Here is a 20,182-nt window from a genome sequence, read left to right as displayed (position 1 = left end):
TCCTGTCCAAACAAAAATTTACCTTGCTTCCTGGAAATTCTCTATTATGATTTACTGAGTATGATTATCAGAATGTTATCAGAAGTTTATTTCCCTTATGTTTTAAAAAGGACTGCCAAAATGTAAAGTATGCTATTACCTCTTGCAGAAATTGATTTTTTTCCACAGAAAGGTAAACATAATCTTATAGTCAGTAGAAAAAGATACCTTTTTAAATAAAGGCAGGAAACAGAAGGGAATTAGAATACGTTGTGTTCCTGTTACATACCAGGTATTGTGCTTCACATATATTATTTTATTTAACTCTTACATAATCATCTGTGGTGATGGAAATAGGAATACTACCAATTGCCTATGCTAGACCACAAAGCTTCTAAACCAAACTCCAGCCCAGACTTATCTCCCATCTTCCAATGTTGTATATCCAACCACCTATGTGGAAAGTCCAGTTGGCACTGATAATTCAATCAATATGGCCAGACTGAAGGCATCAGCTTTCTCTAAAAAGCCTCCTCTGGCCTCAGCCTTTCTCATCTCAGGTGACATTGAGGTCACTTATCCAGTTGCTAGGCCAGAAACTTTGGGATCATTGTTGGCTCTTGATTTTCTCACCCTCATCACCCAATCCATCAAGAGGTCCTATCCGCTCTTGCTTCAGAACAAGTTCAGCATGGATCTTACTGCTCCTCAGTCCCACCCAAGTCGCAGCTAATATTGCCTCTCCCTGGATGGTTCATAAGCCTTCCATCTACCTGCATCCTGACCTCTCCTATGTACTATTCCCAACCAGCAGCCAGGATGAGGTTTTGAAACATAAACCATGTCAACTGTAAGCTGAAACTCCTGCCATGGCCCCCATGTCACTCTCAGAGTCCAAGCCGAAAAGCCATGAGCCACCCTTGACCCACTTCTTCCTCTACCTCCCCATAGCACCCACCTCCCCCAATGTTTAATGTTACAAATTCATAACAACTCATCTGTGCTCATAAGCTTGTCTAAGTACTGAATTGCTGGGACATACATCTTTTAATATACATATACTCACTTCAGTAGTGTACTTTCATCTTAATGAATTCCTTATTCACTACTTTGGAAGGGCAAATATACACATCTTTACATTCAGAAAATATGCTAAATGGCAACTGTGAGAGAAAAGTCTATGAGGTTAGCAATTGTAGTTGAACTACTTTGTATCATCTGTACCTACGACCATTCCTCACAGTCCCGTAGAAGACCCAGTGAGGAAAACGTGTTCCAGGTAGCAGGGTGAGCTCATCCGTACAGAAGCATGATGTGAACTGTAGAGTGCCCAAGTAATGCCATTTGTTGTGACTTATATTCATTAGTTCCCACAGGGTTCACAGTGGGCAGCAGATTTGTAGAAGGAAATTGTGCACATACTTACTAACCTCCTTCCTCACTTCACTCCATCCCATGACTTTCTGGCAATTCCAAGACCAATCAGGAACACTCCCACCTCAGCGCTTTAACCCCTGCAGTTTCCTCTGCCTGGAATATCCTTCTCTAGCATGTAACTCACTCCCTCAAATCTCTCAATTTTTGGTCACACCTCACTTTCGTGGTGAAGTCCCCTCACGTCCCCTCCCCACGGCTCCCTGCCAACGCACTTCTGATACCTCTTACCTTGGTCTATTTTTCTTACATCTATAGAATATTTCACCTTCTAAATGGCTCTATAATTTACTACTTTACATTTATTATTTATTTTCTGTTTATTTGTCTTTACTAAAATGAAATGTTCACTAATGTATTCCCATCTCCCTAGATAGTGCTTGGCATATAATAGATGCTTAGTAAATCTTTGCAGTCTGGTGGGGTGAATGAATGAATGAGAGAATGAGTGAGTGCTTTCTCTTGTTCCTCATACTAACCTGACTAAAGTTAGCCAGGAGGTATTTTATAGGTCAGGACGTTAAAACTCAGGGAAGCTAAGTAACTTTCACAACTCAGAAACTTTATAGGAGTCAGATCTGAGATGAAAGGACTCTGACCGGGGCCTTCTCCACTTTATCACACTTCAAAATATGTGTTTGATGAAAATACAGGTATTCCATAAAATGCATACCTTTGTAGTATGTATTCTTCCTTGTCCACACTCTTAGCCAATAGTTTTTAAATAAGCCTCTTAGAATACTATAACTAAAGTGTAGAGTAACGTACATAAAATGAATGATATGAAGCATATTCATCTGGACTCTGGCTGCGAGTTACAGAAACTAAGTTAGCTTAAGCCAAAAAATTTGATTTTAAAATAAGTAATTTAACTTTTTTTTTTTTAAAAAAAGGGGGGGGCCGGGCGCGGTGGCTCAAGCCTGTAATCCCAGCACTTTGGGAGGCCGAGGCGGGTGGATCACAAGGTCAAGGGATCGAGACCATCCTGGTCAACATGGTGAAACCCCGTCTCTACTAAAAATACAAAAAATTAGCTGGGCATGGTGGCATGTGCCTGTAATCCCAGCTACTCAGGAGGCTGAGGCAGGAGAATTGCCTGAACCCAGGAGGCGGAGGTTGCGGTGAGCCGAGATCGCGCCATTGCACCCCAGCCTGGGTAACAAGAGCGAAACTCCGTCTCAAAAAAAAAAAAAAAAAAAAAAAGGGGGAGGCCAAAGTAGGAGGATCACTAGCGTCCAGGAGTTTGAGGCCAGCCTGAACAACATGGAGAGACTCCATCTCTACAACAAAATTTTTAAAAAATAGCCAATTATGGTGGTGCACAAATAGTCCCAGCTACTCTGGAGGTTGAGGCAGGAGGAGCACTTGAGCCTAGGAGTTTCAGGCTGCAGTGAGCTATGATTGCACCACTGCACTCCAGCCTGGATGACAGAGCAAGACTCTGTCTCTTTATCTCTTAAGGATACATGAGCTCATGAAAGCCACAGAGAAAAAGGAAAACGAGGGAGCAGGAGGCAGATGAATTGAGAGAGTTCTTGTTTCACCTTCCATGTGTGTCTCTCATTCTTCCTCCTCCATGATTTACCCATCACTCCTTTACCTGGACAAAGCTGTAGTGTCGCAGTCCCAGTGATGGGCCTGGTTTGGGTGAAACACCTCTCCTGGTCCAATCAGGGATGTGACGAATGAGGACTCCATGTGCAAACAACTGATAGAGGACCCCTTTGACAACTGCAGATGGGGAGTGCTGGGCAGACCTCAAAGAAAGGGACTCAGCAGACAACTCCCAAGTAGCTGATTCTAGAAAAAGATAGTGGTAGAGCAGGAGGCACACTGTTGAATTGAAGAGCTAAAGTCCAAATTCCTGTCCTTTACCTTTCCTCTATGTAAATTCACTGAGGTTGCCAATGAGGAAACATACCTACATCTTCTGATACTCAAATAATTATAGTTAACTTGTTCTTTTGCTCTTTTTCTTTCTCAGATATAGATGCTAAATCTTGATTATGTGTGGTTAAAAAAAAAGGGAAGCAAAAAGTAAAAGAGGGACACTTGGGGTAAGGAAAAGAAAAAAAAATAGAGAATCAAGAGTTCTGCATTTTCATCTCAGTCCTGTCACCAGGAAGCAAATGCCTTGAGCAAGTCAACTCTCTGGTTTCATGTTCCTTATGTATATAATGAGGACACTGGACAGAATTGGTAGGTTTCCCAACCTGCTTCATCAGGAGAATTAGCTGGAAGCATTTTCAAAATGTGGATTCCCCTGCCTTACCCATGAATACTCCTATTTAAATGATCTTGCATGAAATTCTATAATTTGTATTTTAATGGAAATTTCCAGATGACTGTGATGATCAACTACATTTGGGAACCATTAGACTAGATGACATTTAGGACTGCTCCTAGTGATTAGTGCATTTGTTTACCTAACAATTATCTAACTTATAAAATACTCCAATTATAATGAAATTAATTTCTTCTTGTGTTTCTGGGTATCTTTTTCAAAATTGCATAATCTTTCCATTTTGTTTCCAAAGAAAATTAAGAGTACTATCTAGTGGACAATAAATTCTCAATGAATAGTTATGAAAGGATAATCGATCAGCTCTATGTGTTTTTCAAAATTAACAATTTTTCATTGTCTCCTGAGTTACCTAGTCCTCATATATGTGGGGAAGAAATTCCACTCAGAGCTTGTCTGGTTCAATGGAATATTGAAAATACTTAGCAGAATAATAGTATATAAATCGGGGCTCATGACCTTGAAAGTATAACTAAAAGCTTTTGATGATAGAGTCTCATTTTTGTCTTCTATGGCATGGATAAGGAGGTATGTGTGAAAGTCACTTGTTCGTCTGGTGCATTATTAAGTGTCATGCAAATACATGAGGCTGTTGTGTTTCCGTTCTTGCCTTTTACCACCCACAGCATTTTCATACCTGCCAGCTTTGCCAGTCTCAAAATATTGCTTTAACAAGTTCTGCAAAGAATTGTACTAGCCCTGAACTTTTTGAATGTCCAGTGTTCTTTTTGGAAACAAGATGTGAATTTCTAAAGAGACTGAACTTCCAGACAGAGCATCTGGGATGTAATTCTGTCTCTGCCACTGTGTCTCTTTACTGCATAAATTTGATGGAGCCATATCACCTCTTCTGACATCTTCTCCCTCTTCTGTAAAATGAATTCCACACTCATTTATGCACTATAATTCTTATAAATAATTAGGAGGTTAAAAAATACAAATTATATTCTCAATTCTGAATATAATTACATTTCTGCTTACTACTTAGATTCGCTATTTTTCTCATTCCTTTCTGACAATATTTTAATATGCTACCTAGATCCAAAAGGATGCATTGCTTACAAAAAATAGAAAGAGACCTTTTTAACTACTTACACTGTTGAGATCATTTTTGTGTGTGACCCAAGTCCTTTTCTATGTCACTTTTCAGAAAGGAAACTCATAGCTCAGCCATGTAACATGTGATATGATCTGGAATAGTTACCTCTTTCATGAGTGTGGGTCCAGTTATATGTTCCACTTTGTCACTTTTCTAAGAAAGGATTTTTTAAATATTATTATTATTTTACTTTAAGTTCTGGGATATCTGTGCAGAACGTGCAGGTTTGTTACAAAGGTATACTTGTGCCAAAGTAGTTTGCTGCACCCATCAACCCGTCATCTAGGTTTTAAGCCCCACATGCATTAAGTACTTGTCCTAATTATGGATAGTGACTTGACTAAGGCACCAGTAAGTCTAGTAGCACACTTGGGAATATTATGCCATGATTGGCATCCGCCTGTGGTTTTTCTCCAGAGTGGAAAGAACCACTCTGGAAAAAAAATGATACATTTTGGCCCTTTGTTAAGTCACAGTGGCTTAGTTGTACTGTTGATAAAACAATACAGCATTGTTTTATTATAAAATAATGCTCAGGAAGTGAATACAATCTCATATGTATACTACATCTTACAAAATTGGATTGTTGATGTTTGCGTTTTTTGCTTTTTAAAGGGAAAATAAATGATAGGAAATGTATATTGCAGAATATCAAGTCTATTTATTACAGCAACATTTTTTTTCTGTGTGATTGATTTTATTTTCTGAAAAGCAGAAAAATACCAAGTGTGACTTCATGCAATAACATGGCCATGTAGATTTTCTATGAAACTCTCTTCTTGACAACATTGAATATAATGGCTGTCAGAGTAGTTCTTATGAGATCATTTTTAAGCATTTTTTGTTTCAAGCTAGTTATTACATCTAATTATTGCATTGTTGTTTTTCAGAGCAGCTGAACATCAGGTACCCAGAGTGAAAAAGGGCCTGCATTTGGATCTTTTCCTGCCTGGGAAGAAAGGAAAATGGACAATTGATAATCAAAGGTAAAATTGCCCCCTTTCCCCTTAACGTTTATTGGAAGTACATTCCTAAATAATAGCTTCCTCTTCAGCTATCTTATACGAGACATTTTTTAATAGCATGGTGTATGTGAACATAAATATTCCTGGCATACACTTCCAGACATACTAACAGTCTGTTGAATTTAAAGCCTGTGTTTTTTTTTTAACTTCCTAGCTACCTGTACATACAGAACCTGGTCCAGATGTATTTTGTATATTTTACCTTCATTGTGGTTGTTAATCTGGAATGGCATACAAGGCAAATGCCATTTTTATAAATCTGTGGACCCAGATATTGTATGTTAGGTTAAGCATGAAATTATGGAAGCAAATGGCATACTATTAGCTTTGCTTAGCATATTGAACAAATTTGCATTTATCAGCACGGACAGGTTCAACATGATGTAAGTGTGCTAAGAAAGGCAATGAAAGGCCAGGCGCAGTGGCACACACCTGTAATCCCAGCACTTTAGGAGGTCAAGGTGGGAGAATCACCTGAGGTCAGGAGTTTGAGACCAGCCTGGCCAACATGGTGAAACCCCCTCTCCACTAAAAATACAAAAATTAGCCAGGTGTGGTGGCAGGTGCCTGTAATTCCAGTTACTTGGGAGACTGAAGCAGGAGAATCGCTTGAACCTGAAAGGCAGAGGTTGCAGTGAGCCAAGATTGCACCACTGCACTGCAGCCTGAGTGACAGAGAGAGACTCCATCTCAAAAACAAAACAAACAAACAAACAAACAAACAAAAACAACAAAACGAAAGAAAGGCAATGAAAATACTTGAGTCTTTGCTATCATTTCCATTCCTTTCATTTCATTGCATACTACATATAAATCAAATATACTACAGAAGTAGTATTTCATTTCATTGCATACTACATATAAATCAAATATACTACAGAAGTAGTGTCAGATCAGAAGGAGATTAATATTGCTGAATAATGAGCTATTGTCTTTGTTTGGATTACTTGCTTGAGACAATGACTTGGGTATGGCAATTTGTTAGGGAGCTGATCCCAAAGATCAAGAGTTAGAAGCAGGAAAAGTGAATCAGGGAAGAAGCACAAGCCAAATTATGGGTGGGTTAGCAAGTCCACCAGTGTGGGCAATGGGAACTTGGTTCCTCCCAAGAGGAGTACAGATGCCCACATTTCTGTTAGAAAAATGTGCAGCAAGAGATTTACTGACTAGCTTTTTCCCCTTGGGTTTGAATTCCCCCCAGGGGCATGAATTCTCTCACAATTCTGGGCTGTGCTAGCCATGCATGCGCAGAAAGATACTCAGTTGTCACTTGAGGTATACCCTTTAGGCAGTGGTCCAGGGACCAGTTTCATGGAAGACAGTTTTTCCATGGACAGGGTGGGGAGGTGCGGAGATGGTTTTGGGGTAAAACTGTTCCACCTCAGATCATGAGGAATTAGTTTCTCATAAGGAGCACATACCTAGATTCCACACATAGACAGTTCACAGTAGAGATCGTGCTCCTATGAGAATCTAATCCTGCCACTGACCTCACCAGAGGCAGAGCTCAGGCTGTAATGCGCGCTGGCCCACTGCTCACTTCCCGCCGTGTGGCCCAGTTCCTAATGGGCCATAAACCAGTACTGGTCTATGACCTGCGGGTTATGGATCCCTTCAAAGGCAAGGAGACTCCCCTGCGCTGTGGCTGACGTCCAAAGTGAACCGCTGGGACACAATGCAGGGTCCAGCCGAATCTGTTGCAGTTCCTTTTACTTTATTCTGAATCAGCATTTTTCTCCTAAATGAAATATCTCCAAGAAAAAAACTTTTGTGTTTTAAAAACATTAAATAATTATACCCAAATAGAGTAGAATCTGAATGAGCTCTGATTCAAAACTAACTTCTTCATGAATGAATTGTCCATCTTCAGTAAATGGCATAGTGTCAGCTAAGTGAGAAATGCATCTGAGTCCACATGTATATTTGAGACATTATATGTCTGAAAGTATGGCCAACATTTTGGAATAGTCAGAGATAATATAATAACATTTAATTATAGCTGTGTTTGTTACTTTATATTGTTTCGTTTACAAGAAAGTGTCTGTGAAATACACAAAAATTTAATTATTTTCTTTCCTATTTGGAAACAACCCTGTTTGTGTGAAGTGGGTGACTGAAATTATATATTTATGGGCATAATGTTAGATGAATGGTCAGCTGGCAAAAGAGATTTAGCACATTAAGTGAACCAGAGCTTCTTTGTTTTGTTTTGACATGAGGACATTAAACAGATTGAAAATAAAGTTGGATAAAGCCTGTGGTTGTGTTGTGACCTAGAAGATCATATGCTCAGAGGAAGAATATAATTGATGAACTCTCTAAGGAGCAGCTATTAAAAATAAAACAAACAGACAACAACAAACATTTAAAGTGATGTGCATTCACATGCAGATTTCCTCATGAAGGAAATGAAAGTGAAAGGGACAGGAAAAAGGGCAGCAGAGAATGGTAGTGCAGGGAAACCAGGAAAGTCATGGCAGATGCAAAACAGAAATACCGAAAAGAGCAGACAGAATTAAACTAGGGGTGAAGAGGATCCATGACATGGAGAGAGATTTTTTAGAACAAGCTATATCCTAAGCACAGGACGCAAACTGAGTGAAGGGCCCCAGTTCGTTTGAGGCTGGACATCCCCCTGAATCACCAAAGAAAAATTACTGTGTCTACTCACCTGAACAATGTAATTGCCCCTCATTAGTTTACCTCTCCCTGGTCTCCTTTGGCTCCAAAGTCTTCCAAAATCACAGCTCTGATCATGTCTGCTTTTTGCTCATAAAATGTTCTCTGATTTACCAATTCATCATATCTAAATTTCTTAAGCAGCAATTTAAAGCCTGCCACTCTAAGTTGTCAGACTTACTTTTTTTAATTCTTTGACCTCACTTACGAGTGGTCTAGCGCATTGTGTAGAAACGTAAATTCTGTGATTTTTCTCAAGCCTTCCAAGTGATTTTAAGGCTTTGTGGTTTTCAAACACAGATTGGTCTAGAGCAAGCTCATCCAGGCACTTTATTTTGTTGTTGTTCTGTTTTGTTTTAGGCTTTTAGCAGCCTGAGCTGTGGCTTTTAGTTTCTGTCTCTAGTGATAACTGGAAAAGAGAGATGAGGACGGGGCTTTACTTGCCCAACCAGAAACAGAAACTAAGAACACATAACTGTATTCATTCCCTTGGACACCCCTGTTCTAGAGTGAGGCCCAAGAATGTACATTTCTAACATGTTCAGAGATGATGCTGATCTGTTGTTCCATGAGATCTTAACTTGGAAAACCACTCTGTAAACTAAATGATCCAGGCTGGCACTACCATTTCTGCTTCGCAGTTTGAGTCAAAGACTGATCACAATAAAAGGTCTTCCTTGCCAACATCACCATTGTGGGTAGGTGTGTTAGTTTAATAACAAGATCTGAGTCTTCTGGTCAGATACCATCTTAATATTATAAAATTCACAACAGTAAGATTTGTGATGAAATTTTGGAACCTCTACTATGTCATAGACTTTGGAGACATAAATATCTGTTGGAGGAATAAAGGATGGATGGATGAATAGATAGACGAATGGATGGATGGATGGATGGTTTAATGGAAGGAAGAATGGATGGACAGGTTTAGCAACCATGATCTGGCTTCAGCAAGAAACTTGATTCCTTACAAAGAAACTACTCTGCCTTATGCCATAGAGAAAGATGGTTTTCCTTCACACAGAAACCTTATTATATAAGCCCATACTCAATATATATTTTATTAGGTGAAATAACACTATGTAATTAAAACCCAAGCATCTGAGTATCAATAGTATTGTGCTCTATAATGAACAGAGTCTCTCAAAGAAGACTTTTTGCTATTTGATTGAGTACAACAGGGGAAATGTCACTTGTATCAAGACAAATTGTACATTTTACTTTGTAAAAGAGCCACTGGTTGTGTGAAACTAGCAAATCACATCTATTTAATAAATTCCTTTGCAAATGTTTTTCCTTGAGTTTAAATTTTGCAGCTGCAGCATAATTTGAATGTTTATTCACATTTAGGACAATTGCGCTTTCTGGTTTTTTTGCTTTCTCGCATTCAAATGTGCTCATGTGTCAATGTTGCACATTTTCTCTCTACATCTTTTATCTGCATACATCATCCCATGATTGGCTTGGTAAATTTTTCCTACTTTTCTTGCTAAAATAACTGTTCCTTCTGTCTGTTTTCTGCCTACTCTTTGATTTATTCCAGAAATTGGGCTCAATGCCTACTTTTAGAGCTCAGTGTGAAATTTATTTCGTATGTTTCAAACCAAGTTTCCACTTATTTTTGTTGTTATGTATTCTGTAGTGGAGTCAACCTCAGAATGCACTCATGAAAAAGCCTGTAATTATATATTAGCATAAATAACAATAATAGATGATCATATGAATGCTTGAAAATTTATTTTTTTAAATGTATTTCATAATTCGCTTTTATAAGAGAAAACTAGAATTTTCATTTTATGTTGTGGCTTGCCTAATATAAAGCTTAAATATTAATTAAAAATGTAAATGTCCTAGCCCCAAATTTGTTATTACCTTGATGTATGTTCTTGGCTAGTCCATAGACTTCAGTTATCTCCATTATAAAAAGAAGAGTTTAGGATACGTAACACCTGGGATTCATTCTAGTGCCTTATCTTGCAATTTCAAGGTACAGCTCATATGAAATCCCACCTAAAATCCGACACAAAAGAATGAGTGAGTCAGTCCGTCAACAAAGGGCATATATTTGAAAGTAGAGATGAAAAGGCAGGATTTGGGATTCAGAAAGATTTGAGTTCAAAACTCAGCTCTTTCATTTATTAACTGTGTGAACTTGGAGAATGGACCAAACCACTCTATGTACTTTAGTATCTTCATCTGTAAAATGGGGGCAGTTTTATTATCTGAAAGGTCACTTTAGAGACCAGAGATAGTGTATACAAAAATCTAACATCTGGTAGGAGCTGAACATACATAGCTCTAAAGATCTGTATAGGCTAGAAGCTGACCAGAATCCCACCATGGTTTTGGAGGTTAATGGAGATTACTGTATACTCTTCACTGTCAATATAATTCTACAAGAGTAAGAAATTTTTATTTAGGACTCTAAAAAATGAACACACTTTAGAAAATGTATCCATAATTTAGTCATCTGTGGCTTGAAAGGCTAGTGGAAAAATTCAGCATCTTTTTTATCTACACAAGATATCTCTGGTTCTATACATTGCTAATGGTTACACGTGTCAAGCCAGGCCTTTTTCATTAAGAGTGATTCCTCAAAGTCAAGCATGAAGTTTGCAAATTACATTCCGTTTTCTGCCTTGTAATCTAGCCACAGCTTGGGGAGAAACTAAAATATTCTTTGAGGTGAAAGTTTAACCTGAATAAATGTTTATACAGCCTTTTTTTTAAAAAAAACTGAATTCAGAATGACCAAAATTACTAATTTTTTTCTTTCTCAATCTCCAAAAAATTATTTTCACAACCAATTTGCCAGACAGATGCAGCTTTATACCCAGAGGCAAAAGAAATCAAATTTTTGGTCAATAGAAGATTCATTTACTACAAAATTCATGCAAATATTGAATATTTTTCTGTTCTTTTTTGTGTGTTTTTGAGTTTAAGTTGTCATTTTGCTAATTGGTTGACCCATATTCAATATATAAGATATTTTATTAGGTGAAATAGCACTATATAGTTGATATTGGTTAACCCCATTACTTGTCAGCAGAAATTCAAAGCTGCCTACTTCACAGGAGTAGATCAATAAAGTTTTTTTGGAATATTTCATCAACCTTTGCACAGTATTTAATCCTGTTGGCTATTTTTCTATTTTAATATTCTATAAATCCTCTCGTTAATGTGTTCTGAGCTAAATCTTACTATTTCACCATTCCATATTTTTCATGTCAGAAATAATTTAGAAACTAAAAACTGCTATTGCTATTTGATACCTTGATTTTTTCAGACATTTATAAGATACAAAATCAAATTGTAGAATACTGTGTTTATTTGTCATGTCTTAGAGTCCTATCACTATCAGGATGATAATCATTCTGATAAGGCTGTCTCAAGCCTTATGAGATATAAATAGATATAGATATGTAAATATATAGACATACTGTGAGGATGGCGATATGATTAATTGGGCAACCAAGACCTTAAACATAGAAAAGTTAAAGGCGACTATTACTGATATTGGCATTTTTAATAAAATGACCAATTAAGTACTCTCTGAAAGAAACGTAAATGTTATTTTTAGATGATGGAATAATTTATTTGTAAAATAAGAGAATAATGGTGTAATAGAGTTTATTACAAATCACATATTTGAGTATTTGTTTATGCTGAAAGAATGTTCAAGGACAACATTTGACTATGCAGTAAAAAGATGCAACTTGAGAATTACAAGAAAAAGAAAAAAGGCATATTGGCTGGGTTTATTACCTTTTTATCATGTGCTGCTTTATTATCTCATTATGTGCTAGAAATTTTCACCTAAAATTTTTTACCTATCTTATTTATTTAAAGGCTAAGATTAGAGAAACAACAATACCATGTTAAAATAAATAAATAAATAAACGTTAGCAAAATTGCATAGCAGGGGAGGTGGAGCAAGATGGATGAATAGAAGCCTCCACTGCCATCCTCTCTGCAAGATCACCACATTAAGCAACTATGTGCACAAAAAAACACCTTTATAAGAACTAAAAATCAGGTGAATGATCACAGTGCCTGGTGTTAATTTCGTATCACTAAAAGAGGCACTGAAGAGGGTAGGAAAAACAGTGTTGAATTGCCTACAGCACCCCTTCCCTGTCTCCAGCAGGGGCCCTGTGGCTCAGAGAGGAAATCTGTGTACCTGGGGGAAGGAGAGCACCGAGATTGTCGGACTTTGCATTGGAACTCAGTGCTGCCCTATCACAGCGGAAAGCAACGTGGGGCAGAACTTAGCCAGCACTCATGACGGCAGCACTTAGACTAGCCCTAGCCAGAGGGGAATTGTCTGTCGCAGAAATCAGAACTCTAATTCTTGCAAGCCTCACCACTGTGGGCTAAAGTGTTCTGAGCTTCTAAATAAAACTTAAATGGTAGTTAAGTCCACAAGGACTGCAATTCCTGGGCAAGTCCTGGTGCTGTGCTGGACTTGGAGCCAGTGGGCTTGGGGTGCTCATGATCTAGTAGGACTCAACCTGATGCAGCTAAGAAAGTGCTTATGCCACTCCTCCCCCAGCACCAGGCAACACAGCTTGCACTCTGCGAGAGACTCCTTCCCTCTGCTGGAGGAGAGAGAGGGAAGAGTAAAGAGGACTTCATCTTGCCTCTTAGATAGCAGCACAGTCACAGTAGGCTAGGACAGATAGAGTCCTGAGGACCTAGCTACTGCATGATATTTCTAGATAAAACTTGGGCCAGAAAGGAAAGCACTGCCTTGAAGGGAAGGACCCAGTCCTGTTGGGAGTCATCATTTGATGAGTAAAGAGCCACTGGACCCTGAATATTCAACAGTAGCACAGGCAGCACTTGCTATGGGCATTGGTTATGACTCAGCCATGCTGGATGTACATGTGACCCAGTACATCCCGAGTTTGGGTGACTAGGGGTAGAGACTTTTTCTGCTTTAGAAAATGAGAGGGAAAAGTAAGGTGAACTTTGTCTTGCACCATAGGTACCAGCTTGCCCACTGGGGAATACAGCACCAACCAGGCTTGGGGTCCCCAGTACTAGACCTTGACTCTTAACTGGCATTTCTGGACCTTCCCTGGGCCAGAGGGGAGCCTGCTGCCCTGAGGAGTGGGTTCCAGGACTGGCAGCACTCATCACAAGCTAACTCAAAAGCCCTTGGGCTTTGAGTGACCATTAGCAGTACCCTGGCAGTACTTACCATGGGCCTAGGGCAGTGGTAGCCATGGATAGAGGTTCTTCTGCTTGTAGAAATGGGAGGGAACAGTGGGAAGGACTTTGACTTGTGGATACCAGCTCAGCTGCAGTACAATAGAGCATCAGGTTGATTTCTAAAGTATCCGACTCCAAGCGCTGGCTCCTGGATTGTATCCCTAGGCCTGCCCAGGGCCAAGGGGAATTTGCCATCCTGAAGAGAGGGTTACAAGCCTAGCTGGCTTTGCTATCTGCTGATTTTAGAGCCCTAGGGCCTTGAGTGAACATAAGCAGTAGCCAAGCAGTGGTTAGTGTGGGCCTTGGGCGGGACCCAGTTCCATGCTGGCCTCAGTTCTGACCCAGAACAGTCCCAGTAGTGGTGGCCACAGGTGAGTTTGTGTCACCTCTCTCCCAGCTCCACGCAGCTCAGCTCAAAGAGAAATACTGTGTTTGTTTGGGAGAAAGTAAGAGAGGAAAACAAGATTCTCTGCCTGGCAATCTAGAGAATTCTTCCCGATGTTACCTGAGACCGCCAAGGCAGTACCTCTATGACTCTGCAAAAGCAGAATCACCCCACAGCATTGATGGTCTTGGGGTGCTCCCTAATACAGATATACCCATAGTGACAAAAAAAACTTAGATCATAACATTCAAGTACTTTTGAACACCTGGAAAGTTTTTCAAAGAAAGACAGGTACAAACAAGCCCTTTAAACCTCTTGGCTATTTTTCTATTTTAATATTCTATAAATCCTCTCAAGTTACTATGTTCTGAGATAAATCTAACTATTTCACCATTCTATACTTTTTATGTCAGAAATAATTTAGAAGCTAAAAACTGCTATTGCTATTTGATACCTTGATTTTTTTTCAGACATCTGTTAAGATACTAAAATCTAATTGTGGAATACCATCTTTATTTGTCATGTCTCAGAGACCTATCACTATCAAGATGAGTATTATACTGATGAGGCTGTCTCAAGTCTTATGAGAAATAGATATAGATATGTAGATATATTGTGTTGGGTGGTGATGTTGTTAATTGGACAACCTAGACCTTCACAATAGAAAAGTTATTTCTACATGGTCAATTATAACTAATATTGGCATTTTTGATTAAATGACATATTAAGTACTCTCTGAAAGAATTATTTTTGGATAATAGAATAATTTCCTTATAAAACAGTACAATAGTATAATAGTTTATTGCAAGTTATATTTTTTGAGTATTTGTTTAAATGGTAAGAATGTCCAAGAACAACATTTGACTGTGTAATAAAAAGATGCAACTTGACAAGAATTATTTTTAAAAATGACCATGTAGACTACAGTAAGTACTTAATTCTTCAATGTCCAGACACCAGTGAACAACCACAAAACATAAAGACCATCCAGGAATACTTGACAGCACTGAATGAACTAAATAAGGCACCAAGGACCATTCCTAGAAATACAGAGATATGTGACCTCTCAAACAGAGAATTCAAAAATAGTTGTTTTGAGGAAACTCAACAAATTTCAAGATAAAACAGAGAAGGAATTTAAAATACCATCAGATACATTTAACAAAGAGATTGAAATCATTAAAGAGAAACAGAAAATGGGGAGTAGAAAAATGCAATTGACATGCTGAAGAATGCATTAGAGTCTCTTAGCAGTGGAGTTTATCAAGCAGAAGAAAGAATTAGTGAACTTGAGGACAGGCTATTTGAAAATACACAGAAAGGGCAAAAGAAAAATGATTGCAGGTGCTGCTTAAACACCACATCTCCAGCCCAAAGTATGGCTATACTAGTACTCAAAGTATAGTTTAATGGATATCTCTAAGACTTTTCAGGGAGTCCAGAAGGTCAAAACTATTTTCATAATATTAAGACTTTAAGACTTTATTTGCCAAAACTTTCTTACTCTCATGAGCATACAGCAGAGTTTTCCAGAGGCAATATGACATGGAATGATGTCATGTAAAAGTGGAATGTATGCCTATGTATTCTTCTGTTTTCCAGAGTTTTCCAAAGTGGTAGGTTTGGGGTATAAACATGTGCATTTTCAAAGATTATCTCCAATCATTTTCAGAACTTCTACATGTCCTTATTAGGCATCTTTGGTGTACCTACTTAATCTCTGTAACCTCACTGTTACCTAATAAATTGTTCATTTGAAATCTTTGGAGAAGCTGAATATGAAAGAATGAAGCCTACATACAAGATCTAGAAAATAGCCTCAAAAAAGAAATCTAAAAGTTTTTGGCCTTAAAGAGAAGATAGAGAGATGGATGGATAGATAGACAGACAGACAGACAGACAGACCGACAGACAGACAGATAGATAGATAGATCAAAATAGAAAGTTTATTCAAATGGATAATAACAGAGAACCTCCCAAACACAGAGAAAGGTATTAATATTGACATACAAGAAGCATATAAAACACCAAGCAGATTTAACTCAAAGAAGACTACCTCAAGACATTTAGTAATCAAACTGTCAAGGGTCAAGGATAATGAAAGAATCCTAAAAGCAGCAAGAGAAAAAAACAAATCACATATAATGGATCTCCAGTGTATCTGGCAGCAGACTTCTCAGTGGAAACCTTATAGGCCTAGAGAGAGTGTCATGATATATTTAAAGTGCTGAAGGAAAAATACTTTTATTCCAGAATAACATATCTAGGAAAAATATCTTTCAAAAATGAAGGAGAAATGCTTTTTCTGAACAAAGGAAGGTAAAGGATTTTATCACCGGACCTGTCCTACAAGAAATGCTAAAGGTAGTACTTTAATCCAAAAGAAAAGGACTTTAATGAGCAAGAAACATCACGTACAGGTGTAAAACTCACCAGTAAAAGTACACAGAAAAACACAATATTTTAACACTGGAAATTGTGGTGTATAAACTATTCGTATCTTGACTTGAAAGACTGAAAGATAAACCAGTCAAAAAATAATCACTACAACAACTTTTAGTGTTATAGTGATATAGACAGTACAAGAAGATATAAATAGAAACAAAAAAGTTAAAAAGCGTGGGGACAAAGTTAAAGTGTAGTTTATTCATTTTCTCTTTGCTTGTTTGTTGGTTTGATTCTTTATGCAATCAGTGTTAATTTGACATCAGTTTAAAATAATGGGTTACAAGATATTTGCAAGCCTCATGGTAACCTCAAAACAAAAAGCATACAACAAATACACAAAAAAATAAAAAGCAAGAAATTAAAACATAACACCATGGAAATTCATCTTCACTGAAAAGAAGACAGGAATAAAGAAAAGAAGCAAGAAATGATTACAAAATACCCAGAACACAGGTAACAAAATGTCAAGAATAAATCCCCACTTATCAATAATAACACGAATGTAAATGGATTTAACTTGCCAGTCAAAAGACAGACTGGCTGAGTAGATAAAAAGTCAAGATCCATTATCTGTTACCTACTAGAAAAACGTTTCACCTATAAAGACACACATAGACTAAAAATAAAGGGATGGAAAAAGATATGTCAATGAAGACATGGATACATTTCTAGACACATACAGCCTACTAAGATTGAATCATGAAGAAATTCAAAACCTGAACCAGACCAATAACAACTAATGAGATCAAGTCTGTATTAAAAATTCTCCCAGAAAAGAAAAGCCCAGGACCCAGTAGTTTCACTGATGAATTTTAAGAAACATATAAAGAAGAACTAATTCCAATCTTGCTGAAACTCTTCTGAAAAATAGAGGAAGAACAAATACTTCTAAATTCATTCTACAAAGCCAGTATTCCTCCAATACCAAAACCAGACAAAGACACATCAAAAAAAAGGAAACTACTGGTCAATATTTCTGATAAATATTAATACAAAAATCCTCACTGAAATACTGGCAATCCAAACTCAACAAAACATTAAAATGATGATTTGTCATGGCCAAGTGAGATTTATTCCAGGGATGCTTCAACATATGCAAATGAATTAGTCAACATATCAACAGACATATTTGCCCAAATAGTGTCTTAGTATCAACAGAATTAAGGACAAAAACCTTGATCATTTCAACTGATGCTGAAAAAGCTTTTGATAAAATCCAACATCACTTTGTGATTAAAAAAAAAAAAAAACCTTCAAAAAAGTGGGTATACAAGGAATATATCTCAACACAATAAAAGCCGTGTTTGACAGACCCATAGTATTTTACTGAATGAGGAAAAAAGAAAATCCTTTCCTTTAAGATCTTAAACAAGAAGAGGATGCCTACTTTTCACCACCATTATTCAACATATTACTGAAAGTTCTAGCTAAAGCAATCAGACAAGAGAAGAAAATAAAGGACATCCAAATTGGAAAGGAAAAAGTCAAATTACCTTGTTTGCAGATTATATGATCTTATATGTGGGAAAGCCTAAAGACTCCACCAAAAAACTATTGCAACTGATAAATTCAGTAAAGTTGCAGGATACAAAATCAACATACAAAAATCAGTAGCATTTCTAAATGCGAACAGCAAACAATTTGAAAAAGAAATCAGAAAAGTAATCCCTGTTACATATGAAACTAAACAGCTGGGAAATAACCAAAGAATTTTAGATCTCTGTGATGAAAATTATAAAACATTGATGAAAGAAAAGAGGACACAAAACAATGGACGAATATTCCATGTTCATGAGATAAAAGGATCAACATTATTAAAATGTTCATACTACAAAAAGCAATCTACAGACTCAAGGCAATCTTTATCAAAATACCAAAGATTTTCTTTACAGAAGTAGAAGAAACAATTCTAAAATTTATGTGAAATCACAAAAGACCCAGAATAGCCAAAGCTATCCTGAGCAAAAAGAACAAAACTGGAGGAATCACATTACCTGACTTCAAATTATATGACAAAGCTACAGTAACCAAAACAGCATGGTACTGGCATTAAAAACAGACACATAGACCAATGGAACAGAATGAAGAACCCAGAAGCAAATCCACTCATCTACAGTGAATTCATTTTCAACAAAGGTACCAAGAACATGCATTGGAAAAAGGACAGTCTCTTCAATAAATGGTCCTGGGAAAACTGGATATCCATATGCAGAAGAATAAAACAAGATACCTGTCTCTTGGTATATACAAAAATCAAATCAGGATTAATAAAAACTGAAATCTAAGAATTCAAACTATAAAGCTACTGGGAAAAGCCTGGAGAGACTCTCCAGAACATTGGGCTGGGCAAATGTTTCTTACGTAATATGCCACAAATACAGGTAACCAAAACAAAAATGAAAAATAGGATCACATCAAATTAAAAAGCTTCTGTACAGCAAAGGAAACAATCAACAAAGTGAAGAAACAACCCACGGAATGAGAGAAAATATTTGCAAACCATCCGTTGGACAAGGAATTAATAACAAAAACATATAAGGAGCTCAAGCAAATAGGAAAATATCTAATAATTCAATTTAAAAATGAAAATATCTAATAGGAAAATATCTAATAATTCAACTTAAAAACGTGAAAAATGTCTGAATAGACATTTCTTAAAACAAGACATACAAATGCCAAACAGGTATATGAAAAGGTGCTCACCATCATTGATCATTAGAGAAATGCAAATCAAAGCTATAATGAGATATCATCTTACCCCAGTTAAAACTACTTTTATCCAAAATATAGATAGTAACAAATGCTAGTGAGAATGTGAGGAAACGGGAAACCACTGTTGGAGGGAATGTACATTAATAGAACCACTATGGAGAACAGTTGGGAGGTTCTTGAAAAAACTAAAAATTGAGCTCTCATATAGTCCAGCAATCTCACTGCTAGGTGTATATCCAAGAGAAAATAAATCAGTATAATTGAAGAGATGTCTGCACTCTCATGTTTATTGCAGCACTACTCACATTAACTAAGATTTGGAATCTACTTAATTGATCGTAAACAGACAAATGGATAAAGAAAATGTGGTATGTATCCATAATGAAATACTATTCAGCCATAAAAAAGAATCAGATTCTATCATTTGCAACTGGAAGTCATTTTGTTGTGAAATGAGCCAAGCACTGAAAGGCAAACTTCACATATTCTCACTGATTTATGAGAGCTAAAGATTAAAACAACTGGACTAATGGAAATAAAGAGTAGAACAATGGTTACCAGTGGCTGGACAGTAGGGAGTGGAGGATGAGGGATAGTTAATGGGCTCAAAAATATAGTTAGATCAAATGAATAATAATATCAAGCTAGACTTAGGAGAAAATAATTCAAGCCAAAAATGAGAAGATTTAAGCAATTACTAAATGTTTAAATAGCAAAGGCATAGCAAGAATTAGATAGTTTGAATTACTGCCTTAAATTAATTCCCATTCCGAACTCAGACCTGACTTTTTGAGCACGTTTAGGGCCTATGCATTAAATAGGAGGGCATCTGCTAGTACTTTATGGTCACAGCAAACCCTTTATTTCCAAAACCAAACACAAAAACACCCCCTTTCATCTGCTTC

At 37.2% G+C, this 20,182-nt stretch overlaps 1 protein-coding gene across 1 annotated transcript in view; it reads left to right on the top strand.

The window, feature by feature from the left end:
- Window positions 1–20,182, top strand: part of DLGAP1 (DLG associated protein 1) — a 966,546-nt gene that overhangs the window by 294,585 nt on the left and 651,779 nt on the right. The window contains exon 3 of the mRNA XM_074383719.1: window positions 5,705–5,800. The gene's annotated coding sequence lies outside the window, so the exon portion shown is untranslated. The remainder of the gene's footprint in view (window positions 1–5,704; window positions 5,801–20,182) is intronic.

This window comes from Saimiri boliviensis, chromosome 13 (genome assembly GCF_048565385.1).
Source record: "Saimiri boliviensis isolate mSaiBol1 chromosome 13, mSaiBol1.pri, whole genome shotgun sequence".
NCBI lineage: Eukaryota > Metazoa > Chordata > Mammalia > Primates > Cebidae > Saimiri > Saimiri boliviensis.
The sequence above is the reverse complement of the archived record's forward strand: the minus strand, read 5'-3'. Positions and strand labels throughout refer to the sequence as shown.